The sequence below is a fragment of the Engystomops pustulosus genome, chromosome 2 (genome assembly GCF_040894005.1).
Source record: "Engystomops pustulosus chromosome 2, aEngPut4.maternal, whole genome shotgun sequence".
Lineage (NCBI taxonomy): Eukaryota > Metazoa > Chordata > Amphibia > Anura > Leptodactylidae > Engystomops > Engystomops pustulosus.
Genome location: NC_092412.1, coordinates 212,351,470 through 212,369,227, shown reverse-complemented (window position 1 = coordinate 212,369,227; position 17,758 = coordinate 212,351,470).

Genomic DNA, 17,758 nt, shown 5'->3' with positions numbered 1-17,758 from the left:
AACACGCTAAATTTACTGCTCTAAAAAAACTACACAACAGCAAGGTGTAGAAATGATTTAATACAACACTAGATTGGAACATGCATGAAGATAACATGGTTGTGGAACATGTACCCTTGCCAATCCACAGGCCATTAATGCATCAGAGGCAGGAAAGTCACATTGAATATTGCATCATATAGCATTTTTGCAGTAATTTTGTGGGGGAAAAAATGACATGAGCTCTTTTTTTTCAACACAGCCTAATAGATGAGAGCTCTCTTGATGACTTGTTAGTTACTTTAGTTTACTATTTTACTCAGTTTTATTGATGTTTTAGCTCCTATAACTCAGTGATGATCAGTGTAAAATTCAAGGGTGTGGGCGGGTACTCTCTAAGCATACACTTTATGATCCCTCTATTGCTGTAAGATGCTGTGTGCTGACAATGTGCTTAGATTATTAGGGTACAGGGTTTAGCTACACTTACATTTAGCTTAGAGAATGTATTATTTTGTTATCCTGTGAGGTGTAAAGCAAATAAAACATACAGACAGCGCCTGCTCCAGGTGTCAATAGGCCCCTGGGTGACAGAGCGTCAGTGGGCTACTTTGCAGTGAACTCTGGTGGTGGCATTAAAAATTCTGAAACTAAAACTCTCTCCTGTTCTCTAACATATTTGCTAGTTTATCATACCAAACAGCCCCCTCATGGTTATTTTATATAAAGCACTCCTCACCTCCTATGGATTTATTAGATACAGCCCCCCTCTACCCCTTATGTACAGCCTTATGTAGGCCCCTCCAGCAGCTCTGGGCCCTGGCACTTGCCCAGGTATGCCCAGTGCTGGCGCCGGCCCTGCATACAGAGGTAAATAGTGATACTAGTTGTGTGAATGAGAAAAATGGCATGTTAAAGGAAATCTAGTTAGGCCCTATCCACAAGAAAATACCTAACTTGCTGTTCGGTGGTGGTCTCAGTGATGAGACCCCCACAGATCACAAGAACGAGGGGTCCAATGGGGTCCCAGGTACCTCAGTCAGACCCCTCGTCACTCCTGGAGATTAATGGAGCAGACAGCCGCACATGACCGTTTTGCTCCATTCATCTCTATGGAGCTGACAGATATCGCCGAGTGTGGCGCTCAGCGGTTTACATCAGCTCCATTGAAATGTATGGAGCAGAACGGCCATGCGTGGCCGTCTGCTCCATTAATCTTCCGGGAGCCACGAGGGGTTTGACTAAGGTAGCTTGGACTCCATCCGATCCCTCGTTCCCGTGATCTGTGGGGTCTCATCACTGAGATCCCCACCAGCAGGCCCTCCTGTGGATAGGGCCTAATGTGGTTCGTGGGACAACCCCTTTAAGACTAGTTTCTCACAAACTAGACAATTCTCAGCCACGAAGATTCAATGTTAACATCCATTTTTACCAGCCGATATGCATCCCTTGGCTTCTGATTTCATAGATCCTCCAAAAATATAGGAAAAAATGTATCATATGCCAGCATATAAAGCCAATGCAATGTAGTCAGCGTGATTGTCAGGGCAAAACTACGGTAGGTCAGCCCCATGCCCTCTGCTGGTCGCTGCAACCCTCTACACCAACTCCATACCCACCTGCCGTGGAGTGGCGTAGTCACTATAATGATAGCAAATTCTAGCAGTGCAGTAGAATTATTTTAGTCCTTCTACGACAAAAAACTGGCATACAAGCACTGATAAATCTCCCCATAGAGTCTATGAGTGATCCGTGAAAAAACATGACGGTCACTTTAAATAACGGATGTGTGCACTGATCCATTAAGTAGTGTGAGAGATATATTTCTCTACAGACGCCATCTTGTCTTAGCCAGGGGTCATGTTGTCCACCGTCCAGCCATGTCATGATTCAGCAGTCTTGTTTGCTTGTTTGCCTGCTTCTCCTTGACTCTTGTCAGAGATAGTTGTCCTTCAGCCTGTCATCTTATTTTGGGTTACTAAGGAGCTGTTCTCAGTACATTTTGTAGTTGCTATAATATAAACATTTTGTTTATATGAGAATAAGGCCTCTGGAAGAAACAGTGGATAGTTCATCAACATTTTGAGAAAATGTCTTAAAGGGGAGGTTCTGGTATATTCAGCTCGCCTACAGCATTGCAGTATTTTATCACCTTTTCACGCCCCTATGCAGATCATTTTCTGTGTTTTATATATCCGGTCCTGTGCTAATAAAGGTTGTGAGTCTGCATTTTCTAAGAGACTGAAGTGTGTCTTGCTGTCTGCTCTCATCCTGGTAGCCATTTTGGTTATAGCAGTTAATTAGAAAGTCACCTTACAACGGATAGGGGCTAGATAAAGATCTTTAACAGTAGTATTTCATTCACTGCAGCCGTTTGCCTCTGGCCTCAGTGTTCCTATAGACATCTTCTGTATTCCTACATAACCCCAAATTACCAACATTCACACTTCTCTGCCTACTCCTTACGAAATGTGACTTTATCTGGACGTCATTGCTGCAGCCAGGTATACAAAGCCCAGCAGAGAGGCCTGGAGCAGCTGCATTGTGGGCAGGGACAGGTGAATATAGCATCTTTTTTTATTTTGTCACAATACATGACATGAAATAATGTTTTTAATGTCTTAGAAAACCCATTTAAAATAAACATTTAAGTAAAAAAACTCAAATAGAGTCAAGTACCAATCTGTTGAATACATGTCTTGACCATTTTCCAGAACCCTCCATGTAAATTAACTGATGGCCCTGGTTAATTTTCTTTTGTGCAAAATAAATGACACATGTATGTACTTTACATTTCACTGTTGTCTAATACATTAGCACGACCAGGTGTGAGTCAATATAACATCAGTGTCTCCAAGACTCCTCATTACATTTGTGTGTTGTTACTAGGAAGTCTCATCCATAAACTAAGTGGGAGTTATTGTTATCCCAAAATATAGATGAAATGACTTGGAGTCGTTAGTAAGACAGATCACATTTAGCATGTCCGGACTGGTGGATATGTAAACATTTCCGAAAAAGCTTTTTCATGTACTAATATGTTGTGTTGATTCATCACCCACCCCCTTATCAGAGGAACATCTGCACTAGTTACACTGCATGCTGGAAAAGGAAATTACTTTTATACCACCGACTTTATACAAAAAAAAGAAAATATTCACCTTAACCATAGACTTTACATTTGAAATTCTTGACGTTTGCATCTGCCTTTAGAAGTCCTTAAAATTAGGTCAATAGAACCTTAGATGAACAACATAGAACAGATTCCACCGTGTCATTATTTAGATATCAAACATTTTTTTAAAAAAAAATCTCAGCCATTTGTGCAAAACTAAGCACTCCCATGACTCAGCTGCTTGCAGAACTTGATTTGCAAAGTGCTACGAAATAGGGTGACACTCAAAATGTATTATTAACTATTTCCCAAACCAGGACCTTACTGTACTTTATGGTGCGGTCAGGGAGTCATGGCCCAAGCCCACTTCATTCAGTGCGGGTGTCTACTGTATTATATACACCAGACAGTTACCGCTACCATTGGTGTTGCCGGCACAGGTTTGTTTTACTCTACTTATGGCAATGATCCACCCATGTCATATTTGGGAAACATCTTGTGCCTACCTCTATTATTGACAGTCTATTGTGATGTTCATAATAACCAGTGGTGGCTACTGTGGTTATTACCTGTGCAGACAGGTCCAGGAAGTTATTGACAGCATATAACTTGTTTCTAGACTAGGGAGACTATGAGTGGGAATGTATAGTAGCTTGTAACAAGGTTCTATTAAGTAGGTAGACTACAACATGGTTCTGTAAGTAGTTTCATTAATATAGTTATTAGTCATTCATTTATAGATCACTCCTCTGTATAATGTAATAAAAACAGGTTCATACTGATCACTGCTTTTTAGGGGGGGAAGAAGGGACTCTTTATTACTGTGATGCTTGGAGTCCTTTCCCAGCAGTGTGGACGGTCCCTAACACAGGACACAGTACGGTTCTTGATTCATCAATCATGGCCATGTGTTTTAGCCCTTAACCTTCCTTAAAGTGGCATTCCCATCTGGGCATTAACATTTAGTTAAATTCATTTGACATATATAAACATTTCTTGAGTTGGATGTTATTAAAAAAATGTTCCTGTGTGAAGATAATTTCTCATAAATTGTCCCAGATAGCTTCCTCAGATACGACCACTTCACATTTTGGCAGCAGTGGCCAGAGATGCATTACTAAGTCTTTCCTGACCTCCTGGATCAGCGCTCATTACCACAGGACGGCTGTAGGACCTGCATTTACTCCCGGACATTTCATATACAAAAACTTTTTGTTTCTTTGCGCAATCCCTCCAGCAGAGGTGGCCGTATCCACAGTCTTGTTTCTAAGGGACCATATGACTACATTTGTGATAAATTATCTTCACACAGGTAATTTTTCTTTAATAACATCTAAAATTGCAGATTAGTTAAATTAAATATGAATGCCGAGACGAGATTACCCCTTTAAATCTGCTTTGATGGAATAGTGTCAAACTAAGAATACGACCCTAGTTACTATACCGTGTATGATGTTTTCTACACTACAGTCGTCAAAGACTTATGTTTGAAAATAATATTTTTTCTGATTAAAAAAAAAAACACAACCCTGGAAACCTCCAGCTGTTAATTTGTTCATAATGATAATTCTGAGGGATGGTACAGCATAGAGCTCTAAGATATGCTTCAGTATTACCAGGATAATGGGGAATGACATGGCATGACTCTAGTCTTCCACTAGTGATGAGTAATATGATGCAGACCCCATAGCAACCACAGTGTTTTATACAGACATTGACCTGTCAGACGCCGCTTCCCTAGCAACTAGTCTTCTGTAGATTACTCAGCACTTCAGCTCCAGGGTACATTGGCACTGAGGTAAGAGCAGGGCAGATGCGAGGAAGTTTCGTAATCCTCAAGCTTTAACTTTACTGCCTATTCTCAAGCAAACCAAAAAACTGCAAACATTAAAAAGCTTATTTTTCACTTTTTTTCAGTTTCTTAATATTTTTTACAGCACAATCAATGTCAAAAACAATTCCCAAAATAACAATGACGGATTGCCGAAAAAATGTGGGCAGTGAGCCAAAAATCACTACCAGCCAGACTGGTCCTACCTATTTACTAGAAACCACTCTAAATAGGGTCAATTAACTGGGCATCATATCCTCCCTGTGTTAAAGTGCAAAACACAGACACAAGGACAAAGTGACACAGACACAACAAAAATGGTCATCAGAGCCGGATCACAACAGAGAGAGCAAAGTACCAATTTTAAAGACTAAAAGAGAAACCAGGAGACAAGCGAAAAGGGTCCGGTGATATAAGCAGAGAAATGACACGCTAGGTAAAGTGAGGACTATAACTAGTAGCGAGGAAACGCTCCCAGGAGTTTGTGATGTCAGAGTCCTGTTACACTGCTGATAGGATGAGGGCTCTCTACATCATAGTGGGTTAACCATTTCTAATGGGTGTTGTGCAATTAAATAAATACACTCTCTAAACATAAACCATTGTTCACACTAGGAAAGTCGGCGTAATACATAAAGAGAGAATTAATGCATCATCAGTCTCATTCTATGGACATGAGATGATGCCAGCATGGTTGTTACAGACAGCATAGCTATTTTTCTCTGTTCCCCTTCCTAATATTAATGGACGATAAACCAGAAGTAGGCATTAATACCCAGTGGAGAGTGCTGGGGCTGTAGCATAAGGATAAGTATTAGTTTTGTTATTGGTTTTTACAAGGGGCCTGACTGTACTTACTATCCATGGGGGTTGGTTCCTGTATATAATATCTATAGAGGGGCTGCCTATATATATCCTGTCGCAGTACTGCCAGTATATACTATCTATGGGGCCCGGCCTATATATAGTACCTATCAGGGTTGGGGGGAAAGCCCATATATAGTCCTAGTGGTGAAGAGGGAACTGCCTGTATATAGCACCAGTGGGGGCTGGGGGCTGCCTGTATATAGTACTGGTGGGTGGGGTTGCCTGTATATATCATCGAATTATCGGTGTCTGACCTACTAGTGTATGAGACGGCATCAGCGTGTAGATTGATCTGTTGATGCAGCATGAGGATGTTCTCAATTGTTAGTAATTGTAAGGATTTTATGATCAGGTTGTAAATGTCTTTTTTTTATAGCTGTACTGCTTTTTTGCTGAGCCAATTATATTTGGAGGGAAGGGGAATCGTCATTTCAATTTTCACCTCCAGTGGCAAAAAGGCCAGAATCAGCAATGGGAGTTACCTTTTATTGTGACCCAATCTGTAATGGTAAAAATAGGCTGATTGGATAAAATTGATCTCTACAAAACAGCAAGTGTCATTCTATTATAGGCCTCAGTGATTATTTATGAATATAGACAGATAATAACATGGAAATTTTGAAAAAGCAATAACCTACTTAAAATAAATTTTATACTCAAAGGAAATCTACAATCAAAAACAAGCATGATAAACTAAAAACACTTACTCATAGATTCGGGCAAAACCTGTGGTAATCTTCTTATATTTGTTATGCATGGCTTCCTTCATGTTACCAGAGCCCCTCCATGCTGTAGCATCACAGGCTGTTACACCATCTCACCCTCCCACCTGCTCCCTCGGGACCTTCCCCCTTTCTCTGAGTGATGTGGTGTCACTACAGCAGAGGAAGTTTCAATACTCAGTGGAAGGGGGAAGTGCTCCTTGAACACTGTAACAACCTGTGAATCTGCAGCACAGAGGGGCTCTGGTAATGGCCTCCAGAGCCCTTCTGGCATATTATCATAATTTTAAAAGTTGATTTTAAAAGAAAGGAGGCCATGAATAACAAATTTAAGATTACCACACTTACCGTGTCTGGATATAGGAGTAAGTGCCCATTATTTATGATGCTTGATTTTGATGGGAGATTTCCTTTAAACATACCAAGAAAAGTTGCACATATTCAGATGGTGCCAGATAGTGCCAGATGATTCAATGGTGCCAGAGGCTCCATTTGCAGATGTGTACATAACTTGACTGAAGCTCCCCCTCAGATACATCATATTAAAAAAAAATTCAACTACATCAAGTAACAAAGACTTGAATAAAGGAAAAAGATTGCTTTAATAATGGCAAAAAAAATCACAGAGATAAAAGAAAAATAAATGTAATCTATAATCAGACATTAATCAAATCAGTCCATGGGAAGGGTGTAATACATACACACCATCGCCTGAAGCGTACAGAATCTATAAAGGATCTTAATTAACCCCTTTCCTTAGGGGAAATTAGAGATGCTTTGAAAATATATGACTTTTAAGTCTTTGCTCCCATAATGAAATGTAATAAAACAGGTTGCTTTCACTGTGCTGCTCAGTATTGTTCATACAGTCATCATATTAACCTAGGTTTATCATTTTATTTTTCGGTTAGTCGTGCATAACTTCTCTATGGAAATCACTTATTCCTAAAACACACAGTGGGAGAATTATCATACGCCAGTGCATGATGAAGCCCCACCCCTCGGCACCATGGGGGATACAACAGGAGGCTTAGACTGCCTATAGTTTTATTATATATACTGCTCAAAAAAATAAAGGAAACACTTAAACAACACAATATAACTCCAAGTAAATCAAACTTCTGTGAAATGAAACTGTCCATTTAGGAAGCAACACTGATTGACAATCAATTTCACAGGCAATTAGCAAGTCACACTCAATAAAGAAGTGGTTCTGCAGGTGGGGACCACAGACCACTTCTCAGTACCCTTGCCTTCTGGCTGGTGTTTTGGTAAATTTTGCATGTTGATGCTGCTTTCACACTCGTGGTAGCATGAGATGATTCTACAACCCACATAAGTGGCTCAGGTAGTGCAGCTCATTCAGGATGGTACATCAATGTGAGCTGTTGCAATAAGGTTTGATGTGTCTGTTAGTGTGTTTAGTGTAGACAGGTCAGAGGGCCATAGTAGGGCAACAACCCAGTAGCAGTACTGGTATCTCTGCCTTTGTGCAAGGGGGAACAGGAGGAGCACTGCCAGAGCCCTGCAAATTGACCTCCAGAAGCCACAAATGTGCATATGTCTGCACAAACGACTCCTGAAGGCCTGACATAAGACTGCATCAATTTAAACATTTTGCCCTGAGAAAACAATACCCAATACAACTATAATGAGAGACAAATAAAAAAGTTATAGCTTGTAGAAGGAGATAAGGGGGAAAACTTCTTGGGAGCCAGGGCATGGATGCCAAGAAGAGTACTTAGCCCATTGCCTTTGTCAGAGGAGAGCGACGTTGTGTGGTGCAAGGAGACCACAAATTTGGAAAAGTGAGTCCAGTGGACCAGCTGGAACCTCTAGATGGACACATGAGCTGAATACTGGAAGTATCAATGCCGTCTGGAAACCAGAGAAGGGTACACTTTGTTCCTGGGTCTGTGTTCATCTTTGTGTATCATAGTGCCATTGCTTGTACTGTGGCTGGATTGATATAGTCACATCTGGATCGAAGAAGGGCCAACCAGACTCCAGGCACACTTAAGTGGGCTCAGTATATTCTGTGCCTTAGCTATGCCCACTTCCATCTATGATATATGCACTTATTCTCTTCAATATGGCTTTTATTACATGTTATATACTAATAGTACACATCACATCATTGAAAGCCGTGACAGTGGATGCAAAAATTTAATTAAAAAGTATGTTACAAAAAAAATAGTCACAACTTAAATTCATTATGAGCCATTTTACAATAGGCATTGTGAATCATGAAATTACATAATTAAATAGATCCTGCTCATACAAACCTGGAACAGGACAGAAGATGTGCCAAGGTGTGTGTTTATTGTTCTGCAGAAGCTTATATTAAACAGTCTGTGAGTTAATGAAAAAAATCCTAATGACTGTAACCATGAGACTCCGAATATTCCATGTTCATTATATTACGCTTTTGGTTATCATATATTATTATAAATAACACCAGTAATACCTGCTGGTAAAGGGTTAAAAGCCCTTCCCGTGTCACCTAAAATGATCTTCCACTGAGGCCTTGTACCTTAATTACAGCTGTTTTTCTGAAATGCACATATTTTTCGGACTCTAAGACGCTTCTTACTATAGGACGCACCCCAGATTTAGGCTTCCAAAAAAAGGAAAAATATATTTTACACCAATTAAAATATCCCTGTTGGTCGCACTAAAGCACAGCACACACAGACATACATTTACACACTCAACTCTGCATCATCCCTCCACATACGCATTCAACTCTGCATCATCCATACCTATACACACTCAGGTCACCTATACACACTCAGCCAACCTATACACTCAGCTCACCTATACACACTCAACTTTGCATCACCTATACACACTCAACTTTGCATCACCTATACACACTCAACTCTGCATCACCTATACACACTCAACTCTCATTCACCTATACACACTCAACTCACCTATACACACTCAACTCACCTATACACACTCACACAGAACCACACACACATATACATACACACACATACTTCCCCCATTCCCCTTCTTCTTACCCTGTACCAGTGCAGCATGGCAGTATGAGACCTATGGTAATGTAAGAAGCATGTGATCAGTCACATGATTCTGACATCACCGCAGGTCCTGGACTTGTAGGACATTGGGGAGAGGTGAGACTAATACGGAGCCTCTCCTCTCTGGGAGATCAAGTGCAGCTCTACATCAGGGCATCACCCCATCTCCATTACAGCGGTCAGGAGGGTTTGGCAGTGCTGGATCCTCGTGACCTCCAGTCTATAAGACGCAGCCACTTTTTAGCAAGAATTTTTCTTGCTAAAAAGTGCGTCTTATAGTCCAGAAAATACGGTAGATAAAGAGTCAATTTCTGAATAGAAGAGTCATGTTTTCTCCAGCCTGCCAGTGTATATCTCAGCCTGAGCAGACAGGAGCAGACCAGAATACTGACCCCTCTTGCTGCATGGTGAATCTAGCAGTGAGCACTGTGTGGGAAACTGCAGATCTTCTCACCATTTCAGGCACCCCACAATGGTGGGGAATGATATTACTGGTGGGAAGAGGCAAATTTAAGCTGGGGCACCTGCTCTGAGCTTTTCAAAGGCACAGTGGGTAGTTGAGCAAGATTCATTATACCTTTTCTTGATGACAGGTTTCTGTTAACCCCTTCACGACTGCCATATCGCTTTATACATCCCATTTGCACATGTCCTGTGCAGAAAGGACATTTATACTGTCACGATAGTGACCAAATTCAAACAGCTTTCTATTCCCAATTGTACCTTTAGGAGTGGATATATACCTTAACGATATCTGTTAAGCATCCAGACACAATATTGTACCAGAATGGTGTTTCTAGGAAGGGTTCAGGAGATATTGGTATTTGAAGTGTACCCTCCTCTACATGCAACCTCTGCACCTATATCTGAACCTAGGAAAAGGTGATGGAATATGCTCGAAATATATTTATAACAAATTTTGGTGAAAGTTACCACTTGGAAAAATGACAACAAAGCTTATCTTTTCACATCTGTAGTTAATTATTGGCAAATTTTAAAAAGCAAAGTAAAAATTGTTATATGTAAAGCTTTAACAGAAATATCATCATTTAAAGAAGTGCATAGCAGAACGTCAAAAATTGACCTGGATATTCAGGCACCAATGACCATTGGAAGGTTTTTAAACCTTTGCCGATGTGTGATATAACAGTACATCACAAGTCGGCTCCCGCTGTATGGAAAGGGCTCACGGGCTGAGCCCTCTCCATATAAGGTGAGTGTTTGCTGCATATTGCAGAAAACAACCACTGATAACAGCTGCGGTCGGTGCTGGAACTGATCTTGAGTGTCAACTATGTAAATGCCTCTGACACAGCTGTCGAAGGCATTTAAATCCAGGTAGCGCTTGTGCTCCGCCATATTGGATTTGATCAATGTCCCCTGTGATGTCTTCTGAGGGGCGGCAATTGTTTAGCATGACAGCCTTGGGTCATAAAAAAATCTGATGCTGTCTTATTTTAACCCATTTATTACAATGTGCGATTTGCACATAATCATATATGATGAATAAAATCCCCATATACTGCCATACTGTAGAATGGCAGTTATGGTAGGATCAATCAGATAACCTAGTGTTAAAGTTCCCTATTGGGTCTGAAAAATAGTAAAAAAAAAAAACATTTTAAAAAGTTTTGAAAAAAAAAATGACATTTAAAAAACCTAAAAATTCAAATCACCCCCTCCTTTCCCGAGAATTGAAATACATATAAACAGTAAAAATCATACCACGTCCCAATATGTCTCATCTATCAAAATAGAATGGTTATTCCTGGTGTTTAACCCCGTAACAGAAAATAGCCCCAAAAAAGAAATGCCGCTTTTTTTTGCCATTTTCAACGTATGAAAAAGTTGTACAAAAGAAAAGTCTTCATTTTGACAGGAGGTTTTAATTTTTGTAAATGTATGAACACATTACAAAACATCTATAACACATAAATTTGGTATCCCTGTGATTGCACCGACCCAAAGAATAAAGTAGCTATGTCATTTGATGTTGCACAGTGAAAGCCGTAAAATCTAAACCCACAAAAAATATGGAGCAAATAAATTTTTTCACCAATTTCACTGTATTTGGAACTTTTTCCCGCATGGAATGGAATATTAAAAACCGTCACTATGAAGCGCAATTTGTTTCCCAGAAAACAATCCCACATACTGCCCTTTACAAGGAAAAATAGTTATAGATTTTTGAAGGTGGGGAGTGAATAACGGAAACGCAAAAATGAAAAAGTTATGGGTCGTCAAAGGGTTAAGGTCTAAATTATGGTCTAAATTATGGCCTTATGCACCCATACTGTTGGATTACAGACCACCATGTAGAAAAAAAACACTACATACAGTATTGTGTACTATATCAAGTATTACACAGATGTTGTAACAGTGTCCCTACAGGGAATTATGGTCCAATGTATACACGTATATCTGATGCATGCTGGCAAGAAAGATTAAAAGTTGTCAGTCTCTGGAGGTGATGTCTGACTTTCCACCACCAAGAAAATAATATTGTCTTATAATACCTTAAAAATTAGAGCAACGTGCCCTATAGTGCTTCACAGGCTGTTATACTCTCTACCCTCCCCCCTCCTCCTTCAGCACTTCCCTGATGTAATCTTATTTCAGCAGAGGAAGTTTAAGGCTGGTGCCACACGTAGCGCTTTGTCTGCGCAGACAAAGCGTTACGTGTGGCGCCGGCCTTAGCGCACAGTGGAGGGGGAAGTACTTTTTGCTCACTGTAACAGCCTGTGAATCTGCAGCTTGGAGGTGCTCTGGTAAAACCCCCAGGAGCCCTTGAAGCTCATTAGCATAATTGTGAAAGTTCATTGACAACAAGTATGAGAAGTCACATTAACACAGTCACATTGCCTAGATCTATGAGCAAGTTCCCCTGGTTTATAAGGCTTTATTTTGATAGTATATTTTCTCTAACCAACGCAAGTTTTCTTTCCAGGAACCACCCCTTTGTATTCTAACAATATCTAATACCTCTCACTTATGATGTCCCCTTTTCTGTAGCCCTCTTATATTGTCCGCTGATATATGCTTGATGTATGGTCTCCTAACTGCAGACTGCCACCCACCCTCACTCCTTGTTTTCACTGTAAAAAATAATCTGAAACTCACCTGGTCGCTATACACGACTATGAAGCCGACAGGCGTGATTTGATGACACTATTCCTCCTGCCGGCTTCAGTGCGGTGTACAGCTGCTCCATGGAGGAGAACAGAACTGTTGCTTCAGAGAAAAGCGAGTATCAGAATTCTTTGGTCACGGCCCAGTCTTGGACCATGCTTGGTGGTTCAGATTGCTGCTATAGAGAACAGTGTAAATTGCACAGCGAGAACGCCAGTAAGCATCCCAATTATTTCAACTATTAGTCTGGGAACCGGCTGCATCTAACCACTGTGTGAGGCCTCCTAAACTTTATGCTTTTCCTAAACTTAGGACATCATAAAACATAAGCTGCAAAATCCCATTAACCCAGTAGAGCCATTATTTATGGGAACTGTTTTTCAATCTATGGGCTGCAGGGTCTAGTAGAGGGACCTCCTTAGTGACTAATATGCTCTCCCGGATTCTGGGACATATCTTCAATAGTGCTGAAATGTCTTTATTCTGCAGAAAAATCTAGTTGGAAAATATGCTAATTAGCGCCAGGTGCTAATTAGCATATTCTAAAACTGAGTTAAGGCATTTCACCGCTATTCAAGATATGTCCCAGAGTCTAGGACAGCGGGCCCATAAGTAAGTGTATTAGATTGAATAAATTACAAGTTGTATTGAATCTTTCCTCACAATAACACATACCACTCCACTTAGCTTGTCCTTACCATTGGGCTGTCTGATGCTGACTTTATCTTTACTATGATGGGCTATCAAGGATATCTCAGGGGCTACCATCACCCATGGCAGAATACTAAGTTACAAAAAAGGCATCTCTAAAGAACCGTTAACCAGTTAAATTATTTCCTACAGATGTTAAAGACAAAACACATTAAGGCCGCATTTAATGACAGAACCTTACATGCTAGGTGCAGATGGTTAACGTTTGGGGACATACAGAAGTCAACAAATCTGTCCGTAAAAACCTTTGATCTTTAGAAACCAGCAATTGCTGCTGCAGATGCCCTTGGGCACAAGTTACTGAGCAAACAGAAATTTGTATTGTGTATTTTATTGTGTTTGTCATTTGTGTTTTACATGATTCCCATTTTTTGGGTCTTGATTTGCTAAACTACCGGTAATCATGTTTCTTATCAAGGACCTATGAGATGTAGACAGGGAGCACATGTACAGTAAATTGAATGCAGTATGTTGGAAAGCAGGCTCACAGACAGCCATAATAAAAAATCTCTTTGGAGCAGCAAGTGTTTTTGTATGTTGTGTAAATTACGACTGTCCCATTGCCAGAGGGAGTGGAGAACAACAAACAGGTTTCGTAAATTGTCCACGGTAACAAAATGCTTTGAAGATTTATTTGTTGTTATCTTTTCCTGTGTTTTATTATACACTCAGTAAATAACTCTCCCACCTGACATGTCATGGGATGTAGTCCTCTTACTGTTTCTTGGTTTGTGGGCACAGGTTTACCAAATATTGACATAAATAACGATTCCTGATACAATATTATATAGGCCATTACCAATCTTGTTATTAATGAACTTGTCAAAGAACAGCCATTAGTGAAACATAACATTTTTGGATGGTATCGCTAGGAGCCCATCGACGTGCTATGGCTGGTTTATTGTCCAATTTGCACAACAAAGACTGTTGTAAATGGTAAACTATAGCTTAATGATAGAAATTCAGGTCAACTGGAAGGAATTTGTTTCAATTTTAAATTGCTACCACTCTTAGGTCACACTCTAGTTATGCAAGGCACACCCTGCCCCATTCTCTCTCAGTCCAATCTCAGATCCCCTTGTTGGATTACTGCCACTGATATCTGGCAAGGCACTACTTACCCTACTCTTCCCTTTCTTACCTGTCTATATGTAAAGGTATCGGTGGATATGCCAAATGACATGGCTCACTCTGATCCTCCTGTCTGGATCCAATCCCCAGCTCTTCTTGAGAAATCAGTTGACACCAATGTACATTTAGGCACAAACTATTTGTCCATTTCCAGTCTGTTCCGATTCCTATTTTGGAATTAGAAATCACTGGTGGACATCATTATCACAGCCCATGATGCTTGCCTAACTTAACCTGCCAGCAACTCAACCTGTCCAGGCCTGCCCTTCCCAACTTCGTTCTTTAAATCGATAAAGTACGGATCTCTAAAATTAAATTGTCCAGTGTTCTGTGTATGGGAACAGGCAGGCAAGGGTACAGTTCATGTCTTCATAATACACATGGATATTGCATGGCATAGCAAATAACAAGTAAATTAGTACATCTCTCTCTGTTCCATTACTTAATATAAAGTGCTTAGGGTGGGGGATTCTTTGCCATGAATGTATCCTATCCCTGGTCTTAACTGCTCAGTCATTTCAGTGACTTGGTTGTTTAGCTTGGTTGAGATCCAATGACATCCAGGGTTTTGGTCATCTTAGAATTTTGTCCAAGGTCTTGGCTGCTTATCATTTAAGTATTTTACTCTTTAGGAATGTGCAAGGACTCTTAGCTGCTTTGCATTTTTTACAAGATCCAAGCAATGTTGATTTCTTCCTGCTTAATGGAAACCTACCATCAAGGATCTACCTAACAAGGTAGATCCAATGGTGGGTTCCTACTATCGATCTCATCCCCATACTGCATGTGGCCAATAAAACAGTTTAGCATATTCTTTGAAAACGTATATATATGCAAATTATCAGCTGCGGCTACTTGGTCATGGAGTAGCTGCGCCATGGAGCGGGATTAAAGGCTACTCCACGCCCCTGTAGCCGCAGCCGATCCCATCAATGCATCCCCACCAATTCCTACCTTATATGCTTCACAACCAGAATATCATCCCGCCTACCAGCGCCCTCATATCAAGCTCTCTCGTTGTGAAGCCGGAAGCAGCTGCGGCTACAGGGGTGAAGAGTAACCTACTCCATGCCCAACAGTTGCAGCTGATAATTTGCATAAATATAAGTTTTTTTCGACTAAACTCTTATATTAGCCACATACAGTATGGGTATAAGCTCGATAGTAGGAACCTACCATTGGATCTACCTTGTTCGGTTGATCCCTAACGGTAGGTTTTCTTTAACATTTTCACTAGGGCCTTGAATTCTTAATGTTTTAGCTGAGAGTTTTGGTGCGTAGAACATTTGGCTGGGACCCTGGATATATAGCATTTTGGTTGGGGCCCTGTTGCTTTACAGGCAGTCCCTTGTATACAAACATCAGCATCCAGAGAACTTCACCAGAGGTCACGGTAGGCAGAGAGGTCCGTCTGTTCCTAGGAGTGGTCTGTAAGTCAGGTGTTCTGTATATGGGTAAGTCATGTCAACACTGCAGCCAAATAATGGTCACATGCTATATTACCAGAATTATGGCTTCCTTTAATGGGAGGAGACCCCTTACTGGATGCCCCCATACCCATTTCGCCCCTGATAGATACCTAGATAATTATCAATGTCAAGTTAACTTGATTGCATGTGATGATTGTTTATTTCTAGGAGTACCGTATTTTTTGAACTATAAGGCGCACAAAAAATCCTTTGATTTTCTCAGAAATCAAAGGTGCGCCTTATAGTCCAGTGCGCCTTATATATGAACCTTACTTACAGACAACAGCTGCCTTGAACAGTGCACAGGTCTGCCACCTGCTGGTCATTCATTCTTAAAATCAGGTGAGCCTTATACTCCGGTGCGCCTTATAGTCCGAAAAATACTGTATAGGTCAGTCTCAATAATTTGATGAGTTGTTTATGGACCACAGTGGTTGTCACCTTATCGATGCCACCAATGCCTATACTGAGACTATCCCTTTCATGCAGCTCCAATGCAAAGTTTCACTTTAGTGTTACTTTATTAAAAAGACAGATGAGAAACTTATTTGAACAGCATCCTGTCTTCCATCACCCCCACAAGGAGAAATCCTATTGTGCAGGTATGTGCGTTAGGCAAGGATTTAATGAACTGCTACATTGTTTACATAAGGAGAAAAATCTTTAAGAAAAATCAGAAGCTGCTGATGTTTAAACACTCTTCTAGCCCGCACACGTTTTTTTATTATATTTGAACTGCTGCAGTATTGTAAGTCATAGGGATCCTATTGTTGAGGCTTCCACTGATGTAATTGCAGGAATCTTAACATTCCTCAGAGTCTTGCTGTGAAATTACTGGATACAGTTCCATTATTAAACTATCTCTACCTTTGGTTCAGGTCTGTTAACTATCCGCTATCAGAAAGCAGAGAAGGGTCTATGTAAAGAAGCTTCAATCCATCCCATTCTTATAAATAATACTGATTCTTAGGGATTGTAGGAATCCTACAAAGGCTCAGTGTTTGTGTGTGGTACAAAAGCTCCTGAACAGCTGCTAAAAGCCACAGGATTGATGCCCAGCTCTTTTGATGTTCATGATACAGAATTAGATCCTATTCACACCCGCATTTTGATGAATTTTATTGAGCCCATGAAACCTGCTTGAGAATTTCCCATTTCTTTAAGATTATTGCGCTTTGTCTAAGCCTATCAAATGACTTATCCTTTATTTGGATAATATTCACACAATGCCAAGCCATTTACAATTGCCATTTGCAGTTTAAAGCATTTTAAGTGCAAATGTTCATGAGTTTTTTGGGGCTTTTTTTAATTCTGTGATAATTGCCTCCTGAACCGTTTTTAATGTCCCCATTAAAATCATTGCAGAAAAAAAAAACTGAAAAACACCAGGAATCTAATTGCCTTCTATATTTTAGGCCAGGACTATGCAGCAACTTTTTGGAGTGCTACGAATTGACTTTAACTATTAAATTACCTTCACACAAATGTTAATTTAAAAAAAAAAAATCAGTCTGGCATCCGTTTTTCAAGGATCTACATGAATGGTAGCCTATGAGAGATCAGTGAAAGAAGATTCTGATTGGGACATGTTCTACTCTTTAACTGATTGGTTGCAGTGTTAAAATAACATTTAGCATTTAGTATAATACGTTTAGAATTCAGTGAAGTTGTCTGCCAAGCATTTAGAAAATAAAAAGTACAATTTTCATTATCACGCGCATCTGCTCTTATGCTACTGCTTCAGTCCAAATAGGCAG